This window comes from Ranitomeya variabilis, chromosome 2 (genome assembly GCF_051348905.1).
Source record: "Ranitomeya variabilis isolate aRanVar5 chromosome 2, aRanVar5.hap1, whole genome shotgun sequence".
In the NCBI taxonomy this organism is placed as follows: Eukaryota; Metazoa; Chordata; class Amphibia; order Anura; family Dendrobatidae; genus Ranitomeya; species Ranitomeya variabilis.
In genome coordinates, this window is record NC_135233.1 from 264307844 (window position 1) to 264321245 (window position 13402).

At 50.0% G+C, this 13402-nt stretch overlaps 1 protein-coding gene and 1 long non-coding RNA gene across 8 annotated transcripts in view; one reads left to right on the forward strand and one right to left on the reverse strand.

Moving 5' to 3' along the window:
• Positions 1-2235: 2235 nt before the first annotated feature.
• Positions 2236-13402, forward strand: part of DAB2IP (DAB2 interacting protein) — a 273236-nt gene continuing 262069 nt past the window's right edge. For all 7 annotated transcript variants that reach the window (XM_077284866.1, XM_077284862.1, XM_077284867.1 and 4 more), the window contains exons 1-2: positions 2236-2369; positions 2456-2562. The gene's annotated coding sequence lies outside the window, so the exon portion shown is untranslated. The remainder of the gene's footprint in view (positions 2370-2455; positions 2563-13402) is intronic.
• Positions 11453-13402, reverse strand: part of LOC143809332 (uncharacterized) — a 52083-nt gene continuing 50133 nt past the window's right edge. Inside the window, exon 3 of the long non-coding RNA XR_013222221.1 lies at positions 11453-12649. This is a non-coding gene — a long non-coding RNA (uncharacterized LOC143809332). The remainder of the gene's footprint in view (positions 12650-13402) is intronic.

A 13402-nucleotide genomic window follows, 5' to 3' on the forward strand; every position in this document is an offset into this window, starting at 1 on the left:
AGACTACAGCACAGCAGATAATACAAGTCTGTGGAGCATGGAGCAGACAGTGCAGAAAGAAGACAGCACAGAGAGCAGACAGTGTAGGGAGCAGACAGTGCAGAAAGCAGAGCAGACAGTGCAGAGAGCAGACAGTGCAGAAAGAAGAGAGCAGACAGTGCAGAGAGCAGACAGTGCAGAAAGAAGAGAGCAGACAGTGCAGAAAGCAGAGCAGACAGTGCAGAAAGAAGAGAGCAGAGTGCAGACATTGCAGAGAGCAGACAGTGCAGAAAGCAGAGCAGACAGCACAGTGCAGAAAGAAGAGAGCAGAGTGCAGAGAGCAGACATTGCAGAGAGCAGAGCAGACAGTGCAGAGTGCAGAAAGCAGAGCAGAGAGCAGACAGTGCAGAGAGCAGAGCAGAGAGTGCAGAGTGCAGAAAGCAGAGCAGAGAGCAGACAGTGCAGAGAGCAGAGCAGAGAGTGCAGAGAGTTTGCATGCACCTGTACTGCGATCCCCAGGTTCTATGTTGACCCCCAGTCTCTTCCTTGCCTCCCTTCATGTCTCATCCATTTGTTTTCTTATTATGTTTATATATTCTGTGTTTAGTCTGATTTTATATGTGATTTTCTAATAATTTATTTGCAGATTTATTTTCGGTTGGTTTTTGGCTCTTCTTGTTTAGTCTTTAGTTTTGAGAGCGCAGACTGTACTAAAAAACAGAGCAGAGAGCAGAGCGCAGAGAGAGCTGAGAACAGAGCGCATAGAGCTGAGCGCAAAGAGAGCTGGGCACAGAGGGCAGTGTGCAGAGAGAGCAGAGCACAGAGAGCACAGCAGAGTGCAGAGAACAAAGTGCAGAGAGTAGAGAACTGAGCACAGAGTGAGCAGAGAACGGAGTGCAGAGCTGAGCACAGAGAACAGAGCGCAGAGAACAGAGCAAACAGAGCACAGAGAGAATGGAGTGCAGAGAGAGCAGAGCACAGAAAGAATAGAGCACAGAGAGAATAAAGAACAGAGCGCAGAGAGTAGAGAGCTGAGCGCAGAGAGCACAGTGCAGAGAACAGAGCACAGAGTGAGCAGAGCACAGAGAACGGAGTGCAGTGCAGAGCCCAGAGACAGCTGAGAACAGAGCACAGAGAGAGCAGAGACAGCCGAGCACAGAGCGCAGAGAGAGTAGAGCGCAGAGATAGCGAGCACAGAGCGAGCAGAGCGTAGGGAGAAACGGAGTGCAGAGAGAGCAGAGCACAGAGAGAACAGAGCACAGAGAGAGCAGAGCACAGAGAGAACAGAGCACAGAGAGAACGGAGCGCAGAGAGAACAGAGCGTAGGGAGAACGGAGCGCAGAGAGAACAGAGCACAGAGAGAACGGAGCGCAGAGAGAACAGAGAGCAGAGAGAACAGAGCGCAGAGAGAACAGAGCGCAGAGAGAACGGAGCGCAGAGAGAACGGAGCGCAGAGAGAGCAGAGCACAGAGAGAACAGAGCGCAGAGAGAACAGAGCGCAGAGAGAACGGAGCGCAGAGAGAACGGAGCGCAGAGAGAGCAGAGCGCAGAGAGAACAGAGCGCAGAGAGAACAGAGCGCAGAGAGAACGGAGCACAGAGAGAACGGAGCACAGAGAGAACGGAGCGCAGAGAGAGCAGAGCGCAGAGAGAGCAGAGCGCAGAGAGAACGGAGCGCAGAGAGAGCGGAGCGCAGAGAGAACGGAGCGCAGAGAGAACAGAGCGCAGAGAGAACAGAGCGCAGAGAGAACGGAGCACAGAGAGAACGGAGCGCAGAGAGAGCAGAGCGCAGAGAGAGCAGAGCGCAGAGAGAACGGAGCGCAGAGAGAGCAGAGCGCAGAGAGAACGGAGCGCAGAGAGAACGGAGCGCAGAGAGAACGGAGCGCAGAGAGAGCGGAGCGCAGAGAGAGCGGAGCGCAGAGAGAGCGGAGCGCAGAGAGAGCGGAGCGCAGAGAGAGCGGAGCGCAGAGAGAGCGGAGCGCAGAGAGAGCGGAGCGCAGAGAGAGCGGAGCGCAGAGAGAGCGGAGCGCAGAGAGAGCGGAGCGCAGAGAGAACGGAGCGCAGAGAGAGCAGAGAGCACAGCGCGCAAGAGCTGAGAGAATAGAGCACAGAGGGCAGAGAGAGCAGAGAGAGGAGAGCAGAGCGCATAGGGCAGAGTGCAGAGAGAGCTGGGCGCAGAGAGCAGAGAGCACACAGCGTAGAGCGCATAGAGCGCAGAGTTGGCCTCGTCTGACAGCGTTCAGTGGGAGCCGGTGGTTGCCATGGTAACAGGCGTGGGGAGGTCTCACGCTTACGTCGCATGCTGGCCTCGGGGAGCAGATGTGAGATGGAATCCTGGCTGCTGTGATCTGCAGCCCGCACCCCGGCCAGTGACGGCGACTCCGGAGCTGCAGTACGTTGCATCGTCCATCACACATGTAGTCACACCGGCGCTGCCCGTCCTCTGAGTGTAATGCCCCCTTTTCCCTCGCTCCGCAGGGGTTCCCCAGCCGACGGCTCACAGGCTCCATCACACGGACGTGAAGCCACCCGAGCCCGACCAGCAGCTCCATCATTCCTGGCTGCAGGAGCGCGGACAATGACCGGTAAGGATGATGGTGGCGCTGTGCGGGGGCTGGTGGTCGGGGACAGTGTGTCCTCTGTAGCTGGAGGAAGTCGTCAGTCACTGTGGTCCTGCATGATGAGAGGAAAATGTCGTCTGTGTGCTCGGAGGTGGCGGAGTATCTGTGGGGGCAGATACCGGGGACCGGGGGTGTGAGCGCCGACCGACCAGACGTGCCCGGGTCACTCATTCGGCACAGGTGTCTGACGTCATAGGTGGGCACTCCGGGCCGTCGGGGGCTCTGCTGGTCTTGGTGCTGCGTTATTACTGGCATACGGTCACACATCTGCTATGTCTGTGTGCACACACAGGGGTCTCCTCTGTTCTTGGGGGATAATGTGGCCCTGTATGTACAGTATGTCTGTGTACACACTGAGGAGAAGAGTATCAGTGCATTCCGGCTCCTGTTCAGTCTCATTGCTCCGGTGCATAAACCCCGGTGTATAATATCTGGCCTCTCACCCCCCCCCTGTGTATAAACGTCGGCCCCTCACACCACAGTGTATAACATCTGGCCTCTCACCCTCCGGTGTATAAACCTCGGTCCCTTACACCACGATGTATAACATCCGGCCTCCAACCCCCCCCCTGTGTATACCGTAAATAATAATAATAATAATCTTTATTTTTATATAGCGCTAACATATTACGCAGCGCTTTACAGTTTGAACACATTATCATCGCTGTCCCCTTTGGGGCTCACAATCTAAATTCCCTATCAGTATGTCTTTGAAATGTGGGAGGAAACCGGAGTGCCCGGAGGAAACCCACGCAAACACGGAGAGAACATACAAACTCTTTGCAGATGTTGTCCAAGGTGGGATTAGAACCCAGGACTCCAGCGCTGCAAGGCTGCTGTGCTAACCACTGCGCCACCGTGCTGCCCATACTGCGCCACCGTGCTGCCCATACCGTAAATCCCGACCCCTTGCAACAGTGTATAACATCTGGCCTCTCACCCCCCAGTGTATAAACCTCGGCCCCTCACACCACAGTGTATAACATCTGGCCTCTCACCCCCCGGTGTATAAACCTCGGCCCCTCACACCACGGTGTATAACATCTGGCCTCTCACCCCCTGGTGTATAAACCTCGGCCCCTCACACCAAGGTGTATAACATCTGGCCTCTCAAACCCCAGTGTATAAATGCCAACCCCTCACACCACAGTGTATAACATCTGGCCTCTCACCCCCCCCTTCGATGTATAAACCTCGGCCCCTCACACCAAGGTGTATAACATCTGGCCTCTCACCCCCTCCTCCCCCCGATGTATAAACCCCGGCCCCTCACACCACACCACGGTGTATAACATCTGGCCTCTCACCCCCCGATGTATAAACCTCGGTCCCTCACACCACGATGTATAACATCCGTCCTCTCACCCCCCCTTGTGTATACTGTAAATCCCGACCCCTTGCAGCACAGCGTATAACATCTGGCCTCTCACCCCCCCGGTGTATAAACCTCGGCCCCTCATACCACGGTGTATAACATCTGGCCTCTCACCCCCAGGTGTATAAACCCCGACCCCTCACACCACGGTGTATAACATCTGGTCTCTCACCCCCCGGTGTATAAACCTCGGTCCCTTACACCACGATGTATAACATCCGGCCTCTCACCCCCCCCCCCCCCCCCCCGTATACCGTAAATACCGACCCCTTGCAACACAGTGAATAACATCTGGCCTCTCACCCCCCGGTGTATAAGCCTCTGCCCCTCACACCATAGTGTATAACATCCGGCCTATCATTCCCCCCCGTGTATACCGTAAATCCCGACCCCTTGCAACACAGTGTATAACATCTGGCCTCTCACCCCCCTGTGTATAAACCTCAGCCCCTCACACCACGATGTATAATATCCGGCCTCTCATTCCCCTCGTGTATACCGTAAGTCCCGAACCCTTGCAACAGTGTATAACATCTGGCCTCTCACCCCCTGGTGTATAAACCCTGACCCCTCACACCACGGTGTATAACATCTGGCCTCTTATCCCCCGGTGTATAACCTCGGCCCCTCACACCACGGTGTATATCATCTGGCCTCTTATCCCCCAGTGTATAATCTCGGCCCCTCACACCATGGTATATAACATCTGGCCTCTTATACCCCAGTGTATAACCTTGGCCCCTCACTCCATGGTATATAACATCTGGCCCCTCACACCATGGTGTATAACATCTGGCCTCTCACCCCCCGGTGTATAACCTCGGCCCCTCGCACTGTAGTGTATAACATCTGGCCTCTCATCCCCCGGTGTATAACCTCGGCCCCTCACACCATGGTGTATAACATCTGGCCTCTCACCCCCTGGTGTATAACCTCGGCCCCTCACACTGTAGTGTATAACATCTGGCCTCTCATCCCCTGGTGTATAACCTCGGCCCCTCACACCACGGTGTATAACCTCTGGCCTCTTTTCGCCCAGTGTATACCTCGGCCCCTCACACCACGGTGTATAACCTCTGGCCTCTTTTCGCCCAGTGTATACCTCGGCCCCTCACACCACGGTGTATAACCTCTGGCCTCTTTTCGCCCAGTGTATACCTCGGCCCCTCACACCACGGTGTATAACATCTGGCCTCTCATCCCCCGGTGTATAACCTCGGCCCCTCACACCATGGTGTATAACATCTGGCCTCTCACCCCCGGTGTATAACCTCGGCCCCTCACACTGTATTGTATAACATCAGGCCTCTCATCCCCCGGTGTATAACCTCGGCCCCTCACACCACGGTGTATAACATCTGGCCTCTCACCCCCCGGTGTATAACATCTGGCCTCTCATCCCCGATGTATAAGTCTCAGCACCTCTCCCCCTATGTATACATCCAGACCTTTGCCCTTCAGTGTATAAACCCTGACCAGTTGGTCCTTGGTGTATAACTTTTGGCTTCTCACCCTCAATATATGACGTCCAGCCCCTTCGCCTCCTCCTGTTATATGTCTGTCTCCTCACCTCCCGGTGGTGCAGAACTCACCAATACCAGCGCGGTCCTGTAATATTGGCCACTGGTGTAACAAGTCCTTACCTGATATTTCTTCCTTCCTAAATATGCCCCCATAACCTGTGAGTGAGAAGTCGGAAGAACTGCAGAAAGTCAGCCACTAAAGTGGAGACCACGTAGTGTTACAGAATGGGGGGCCTAGTGCTGAGGAGCAGAGGGTAGAAAAGTTACCAAAGCTCTGCTGACCCCATGACTCCAGATGTCCTCTGTGATTAACATTAGTGCAAACACTGCGCCCCCGCCAGGAGCTTTATGGTCGAGCATCTACGTGCAGCCATACATCACCAAGCGCAAGGCCAAGTGTTAAATGGAGAGGTGTAAAGTCTCCACCCTAGACTCTGGAGGAAACGCATTCTGTGTAGTGACGGATTGCACTTCTCTATCTGGTGTCTGATGCATAAATCTGGGTTTAGTGAATGTTAGGAGAAATGCTCTTCTGGATGAAGGGTCAAAATTCCCCACAGACGCCTCCAGGATCTTGTAAGAAAACCTTCCCAGAAAGGCGGGAGCTGTTATATCCGCAGGGGGAAGACTCCATATTAATGTTTATGGATATAGAATGGGAGGTCAGAAAAGCTCCTAAAGGTGGATGTTAGGGGCATAGTTTTCTCCCTGGACTTCAGGGGTCTCTGATGAGTGGCCCCTGTACACACACGTACGTTTTGTATATGGTATCTATTGGTACTGATTTGATCCATGTACCTCTTGTCTGACACTGGGGCTCCTGTGGCCCCGTTGTAGTTGACGCTGGTCTCCATTCTGGGATGCACGGGGCTGCGCGGCTGTTTGCGGTTGGATGTGATCAGCGATGCAGGTTGTGTCGGGGTGAGATGGTGACTGATCCTACGTGGATTAATCAGCCACATCAGGGTCTGCCGGTAATTGGCCGCTCTCAGAATGGGCAGCAGATGTGATCCGTATTGTGCCTGCGCTGATTGTGGACACCATTAATATTCATGTCAGACAAGAAAACAACAACAGCAGCAGCAGCGCAACACGATAATTAGCAGCCGCTCTGCCCGCCCCGCTGAGAACCGGGCCAGGTAACAACAGAAATGGGACCAGTGGCCAGGACAAACATCAGCCTAAAGGCCACAACATATAACATATAACCCAAGCATCTCCTATATAACCTGGGCATCTTTTGTATGTAATTATATAGGTACAGCTGGTGTAAGGGGGCATCTCCTATATAATATGTACACTGGTATAACCTGGGCATCTCCTGTATATAATAATATATGTACAACCGGTATATAATAATATATGCACAACCGTTATAACCTGGGCATCTCCTGTATATAATTATACAGCTCTGGCAAAAATGAAGAGACCACTGCAAAATTTTCAGTTTGTCTGATTTTTCTCTTTATAGGTATATTTTTGAGTAAAATGTAAATTGTTCTTTTATTCTATAAACTACTGACAACATGTCTCCGAAGTTCCAAAGCACTACATTTTGTATTTATTTTCAGAAAATGAGAAATGTTCAAAATAGCAAAAAAAAATGCAGTGCTTGCAGACCTCAAATAATGCAAAAAAAACAAGTTCATAATCATTTAGAAACAACCATACTAATGATTTAACAAGTTCAGAAATCATTATTTTGTGGAATAGCCATGATTGTTTATCACGGCTTTCATGCGTCTTGGCATGCTTTCCACCAGTCTTTCACACTGCTTTTGGGTGACCTTATGCCATTCATGGTACAAAAATGTAAGAAGTTCTTTGTTTGATGGCTTGTGACTATCCATCATCCTCTTGATTACATTCCAGAGGTTTTCAATGAGGTTCAGGTCTGGAGATTGGGCTGGCCATGACAGGGATTTGATGTGGTCGTCCTTCATCCACACATTGATTGACCTAGCTGTGTGGCATGGCGCATTGTCCTGCGGAAAAAAACCAGTCCTCAGAATTGGGGAACATTGCCTGAGCAGAAGGAAGCAACTGTTTTTCCAGGATAACCTTTTATGCGGCTTGATTCATACGTCCTTCGCAAAGATTAACCTGCCCAATTTCTTGCTGAAGCATCCCCAGATCATCACTGATCCTCCACCAAATATCACAGTGGGTGCAAGACACTGTGGCTTGTACGCCTCTTCAGGTCTCCGTCTAACCATTAGACAACCAGGTGTTGGGCAAAGATGAAAATTAGACTCATCAGAGAAGATTACCTTACTCCAGTCCTCTATGGTCCAATCCTTATGGTCTTTGGCAAACTTCAGCCTGGCCTCCTTTGCTTCTCATTGATGAAAGGCTTTTTTCTAGCTTTACATGACTTGAGTCCTGCCTCTAGGAGCCTGTTACGAACTGTTCTTGCCGTGCCCTTCACCCCAGCTGCCATTTGCCATTCCTTTTGTAGGTCACTTGATGTCATCCTGCAGTTGCTGAGTGACATTCGAATAAGATGACGGTCGTCCCAGTCAGTGGAGAGTCGTTTTCACCCTCTGCCGATCTGTAGCTTTGTTGTCCCCAATGTCTTCTGCTTGACCTTGTTGTAATGGACTGCCGTCTTAGAAATTTTAAGGATGGAGGCAACATGACGTTCACTGTGTCCCTCTGCTAGTAAAGCCAGAATTGAGCCCTTCTTTTCAACTCATTTGGCATGGTTAAAAGTTATTTTTTTATTCCTATTACTTTTGGGATATTACTAGCACTTGTTTGCCATCCAGGTTGTCCTGTTGCAAGAGGATTGTGAACACCACAGCAGGGTTTTTTATACCGTATATACTCGAGTATAAGCCGACCCGAGTATAAGCCGACCCCCCTAATTTTGCCACAAAAAACTGGGAAAACTTATTGACTCGAGTATAAGCCTAGGGTGAAAAATGCAGCAGGTACCGGTGAATTTCAAAATTAAAAATAGATACTCCATACCGTTCATTATGGCCCCATAGATGCTCAACATAAAGCTGTGCCACATATAATGCTCTGCACCGTTGCCCCATAGATACTCCACATAAAGCTGTGCCATATATACAATGCTCTGCACCGTTGCCCCATAGCTGTGCCATATATATAATGCTCTGCACCATTGCCCCATAGCTGTGCCATATATATAATGCTCTGCACCGTTGCCCCATAGCTGTGCCATATAGTGCTCTGCACCATTGCCCCATAGCTGTGCCATATAGTGCTCTGCACCGTCCATTATTGCCCCATAGCTGTGCCATATAGTGCTCTGCACCATTGCCCCATAGCTGTACCATATAGTGCTCTGCACCATTGCCCCATAGCTGTGCCATATAGTGCTCTGCACCATTGCCCCATAGCTGTGCCATAGTACTCTGCACCGTTGCCCCATAGCTGTGCCATATAGTGCTCTGCACCATTGCCCCATAGCTGTGCCATATAGTGCTCTGCACCGTTGCCCCATAGCTGTGCCATACAGTGCTCTGCACCGTCCATTATTGCCCCATAGCTGTGCCATATAGTGCTCTGCACCGTTGCCCCATAGCTGTGCCATATAGTGCTCTGCACCATTGCCCCATAGCTGTGCCATATAGTGCTCTGCACCATTGCCCCATAGCTGTGCCATATAGTGCTCTGCACCATTGCCCCATAGCTGTGCCATACAGTGCTCTGCACCGTCCATTATTGCCCCATAGCTGTTGCTGCTGCTGCAATAAAAAAAAACAAAAAACATACTCACCTGTCTTGCGTGCAGCTCCTCGGCGCCATCTTCCCGGCGTCTCTCCGCACTGACTGATCAGGCAGAGGGCGGAGCGCACACTATAGGCGTCATCGCGCCCTCTGCCTGAACAGTCAGTGCGGAGAGAGACGCCGGGAAGATGGCGCGACGCCCGGCGTGTGGAACGAGGACAGGTGAATATGTCATACTTACCTGCTCCCGGCGTCCCGCTCCTTCCCCCTGCCTGTCTTCGGTGCCGCAGCCTCTTTCTCTATCAGCGGTCACCGGCACCGCTTCATTAGAGAAATGAATAGGCGGCTCCGCCCCTATGGGAGGTGGAGCCGCCTATTCATTTCTCTAATGAGCGGTCCCACGTGACCGCTCAGGGGAAGAGGCTGCGGCACCCGGAGACCGTGTGACAGGCAGGGGGAGCGCCAGGATCGCCGGGACTAGGTAACTATATGACAGTGCTCACCCGCCGACCCCACCACCGATCATGACTCGAGTATAAGCCGAGAGGGGCACTTTCAGCCCCAAAATTTGGGCTGAAAATCTCGGCTTATACTCGAGTATATACGGTACTTTCCTTCCTTAAGATTTGGTTCAGGTGATCACCTAATCAGAAGCACATTAAGTAGAGTGAGGTGTACTCTGGATGGAATTCAACTGACACTGGAATGGAATGGCTGTCAGACATGTAGAGAAGCTGATTTTTATAAAACTGTGCAGTGGTCTCTTAATTTTTGCCAGAGCTGTATAGGTACAGCTGGTATAACCTGGGCATCTCCTGTATATATTTACATACAGTGGGTATGGAAAGTATTCATACCCCTTTAAATTTTTCACTCTTTGTTTCATTGCAGCCATTTGGTAAATTCTAAAAAGTTCATTTTTTTCTCTCATTAATGTACACTCTGCACCCCATCTTGACCGAAAAAAACAGAAATGTAGAAATTTTTGCAGATTTATTGAAAAAGAAAAACTGTAATATCACATGGTCATAAGTATTCAGACCCTTTGCTCAGTATTGAGTAGAAGCACCTTTTGAGCTAGTACAGCCATGAGTCTTAATGATACAAGTTTTTCACACCTGGATTTGGGGATCCTCTGCCATTCTTTCTTTCAGATCCTCTCCAGTTCCGTCAGGTTGGATGGTGAACGTTGGTGGACAGCCATTTTCAGGTCTCTCCAGAGATGCTCAATTGGGTTTAGGTCAGGACTATGGCTGGGCCAGTCAAGAATGGTCAGAGTTGTTCTGAAGCCACTCCTTTGTTATTTTAGCTGTGTGCTTAGGTTTTCATTCAGGATATCTCTGTACTTGGCTGCATTCATGTTTCCTTCAATGGCAACCAGTCATCCTGTCCCTGCAGCTGAAAAACACCCCCATAGCATGATGCTGCTACCACGTTTCACTGTTGGGAATGTATTGGGCAGGTGATGAGCAGTGCCTGTCACTGTGCTCTTAGGAACCTTGAGTACTGCAGAAATTCTGTTGTAACCTTGGCCAGATCTGTGCTTTGCCACAATTCTGTCTCTGGGCTCCTTGGCCAGTTCCTTTGACCTCATGATTCTCATTTGGTCTGACCTGCACTGTGAGCTGTGAGGTCTTATATAGACAGGTGTGTGTCTTTCCCAATCAAGTCCTATCAGTTTAATTAAACACAGCTGAACTCCAATGAAGAAGTAGAACCATCAAGGAGGATCACAAAGAAATGGACAGCATGTGACTTAAATGAGTGTCTGAGCAAAGGGTCTGAATACTTATGACCATGTGATATTTCAGTTTTTCTTTTTTATTAAATTTGCAAAAATTACTACATTTCTGTTTTTTTTCAGTAAAGATGGGGTGCAGTGTACATTAATGAGAAAAAAAATGAACTTTTTTGAATTTACCAAATGGCTGCAATGAAACAGTGAAAAATTTTAAGGGGTCTGAATACTTTCCGTACCCACTGTAGTTACAGCTGGTATAACCTGAGCATCTCCTGTATAGAATTATATATGTACAGCTGGTATAACCTGTGCATCTCCTGCGTGTAGTTATATAGGTGCAGCTGGTATAACCTGGGCATCTCCTGTATATAATTATATACATACAGCTGGTATAACCTGGGCATCTCCTGTATATCATTATATACATACAGCTGGTATAACCTGGGCATCTCCTGTATATCATTATATACATACAGCTGGTATAACCTGGGCATCTCCTGTATATCATTATATACGTACAGCTGGTGTAACCTGGGCATCTCCTGTATATCATTATATACGTACAGCTGGTGTAACTTGGGCATCTCCTGTATATCATTATACAGGTACAGCTGGTATAACTTGGGCATCTCGTGCACATCATTATACAGGTACAGCTGATATAACTTGGGCATCTCCTGTATATAATTACACAGGTAGAGCTGGTGTAACCTGGGCATCTCCTGTATATAATTATACTGGTACAGCTGGTGTAACCTGGGCATCTCCTGTAAATTATACAGGTACAGCTTATATAACTTGGGCATCTCGTGCATATAATTATACAGGTACAGCTGGTGTAACCTGGGCATCTGTGCATATAATTGTACAGGTACAGCTGGTATAACTTGGGCATCTCGTGCATATAATTATACAGGTACAGCTGGTGTAACCTGGGCATCTCGTGCATATAATTATACAGGTACAGCTGGTATAACTGGATATTTTATGTTGGGATTTAAGCATTCTTCCACAGGTGTCTGTCTGTACATGTTAGACCTGTCTTTTGCGTCAGCCGCCTGGCATTGAGTGCCGTGCCTGAAGTTTTGCATCTTTTCTGTAACACTTATAATCCTGCTCCCGAATTAACCACTTTTACCTCTTGTGAGGTTTTTGGCTGGAAGAGCCTCTTTTCTGCAGTCAGGATTGGAAGTTGTGGACCAGGTTGGTGCCCTGATGGCTTCAATAAAGTCTTCTCCACCTGCAAGGGAGTGTTTCTGGTGCATGTGGCAAGTGTCGGTGCCATCTGTTGTGTCTGGTGAATCCTCTCTGCTGGTGTTGCCATATTTCACCTTAGTTAGTCCCAGTTAGATCTCCTGTGCGGACGCGACTTTTGATATCCTGTGCACAGATTTCTTGGAGGCCGGAGCCTCCATCATTATTCAGCTGCTGTACCAGGAGATCCTCAGCCCGTCCAGCTTCCATCACCAGATCACTCATTTCCAGAGCCTGGTGGTGCCGGTGTCAGTCCTATCACCAATTGGTTGATTGAAGAGCTATTGACCGGTCGTAGAGTGGAGGGAAGTCTGGGCTTGTGATTAGAGCGTTAGCTCTGTGTCTGTGGAACCTCCCAGGATTGAGCCGCCTCCTTCTCTCCTGAGACCATTCGTGTTTGGTTTTTCTCATCTTTCTTAGCCGAGTGCGATCGTCCCAATAGAGGTTTACAAGGAGAAACTGCAGGAAGAGATGGAAAATATATTTGGTGTGTCTGCAATCTGCTAATGAGTCTGAGGGTACCGTCTCACAGTGGCACTTTTGTCGCTACGACGGTACGATCCGTGACGTTCCAGCGATATCCATACGATATCGCTGTGTCTGACACGCCGCAGCGATCAGGGACCCTGCTGAGAATCGTACGTCGTAGCAGATCGTTTGGAACTTTATTTCGTCGCTGGATCTCCCGCTGTCATCGCTGGATCGGTGTGTGTGACACCGATCCAGCGATGCGTTCGCTTGTAACCAGGGTAAACATCGGGTTACTAAGCGCAGGGCCGCGCTTAGTAACCCGATGTTTACCCTGGTTACCATCGTAAATGTAAAAAAAACCAAACAGTACATACTCACATTCCGGTGTCCGTCAGGTCCCTCGCCGTCCGCTTCCTGCACTGACTGTGAGTGCCGGCCGGAAAGCAGGGCACAGCAGTGACGTCACCGCTGTGCTCTGCTTTCACTTTACGGCCGGCACTCAGTCAGTGCGGGAAGCGGACGGCGAGGGACCTGACGGACACCGGAATGTGAGTATGTACTGTTTTTTTTTTTTTTTACATTTACGATGGTAACCAGGGTAAACATCGGGTTACTAAGCGCGGCCCTGCGCTTAGTAACCCGATGTTTACCCTGGTTACCCGGGGACTTCGGCATCGTTGGTCGCTGGAGAGCTGTCTGTGTGACAGCTCTCCAGCGACCACACAACGACTTACCAACGAT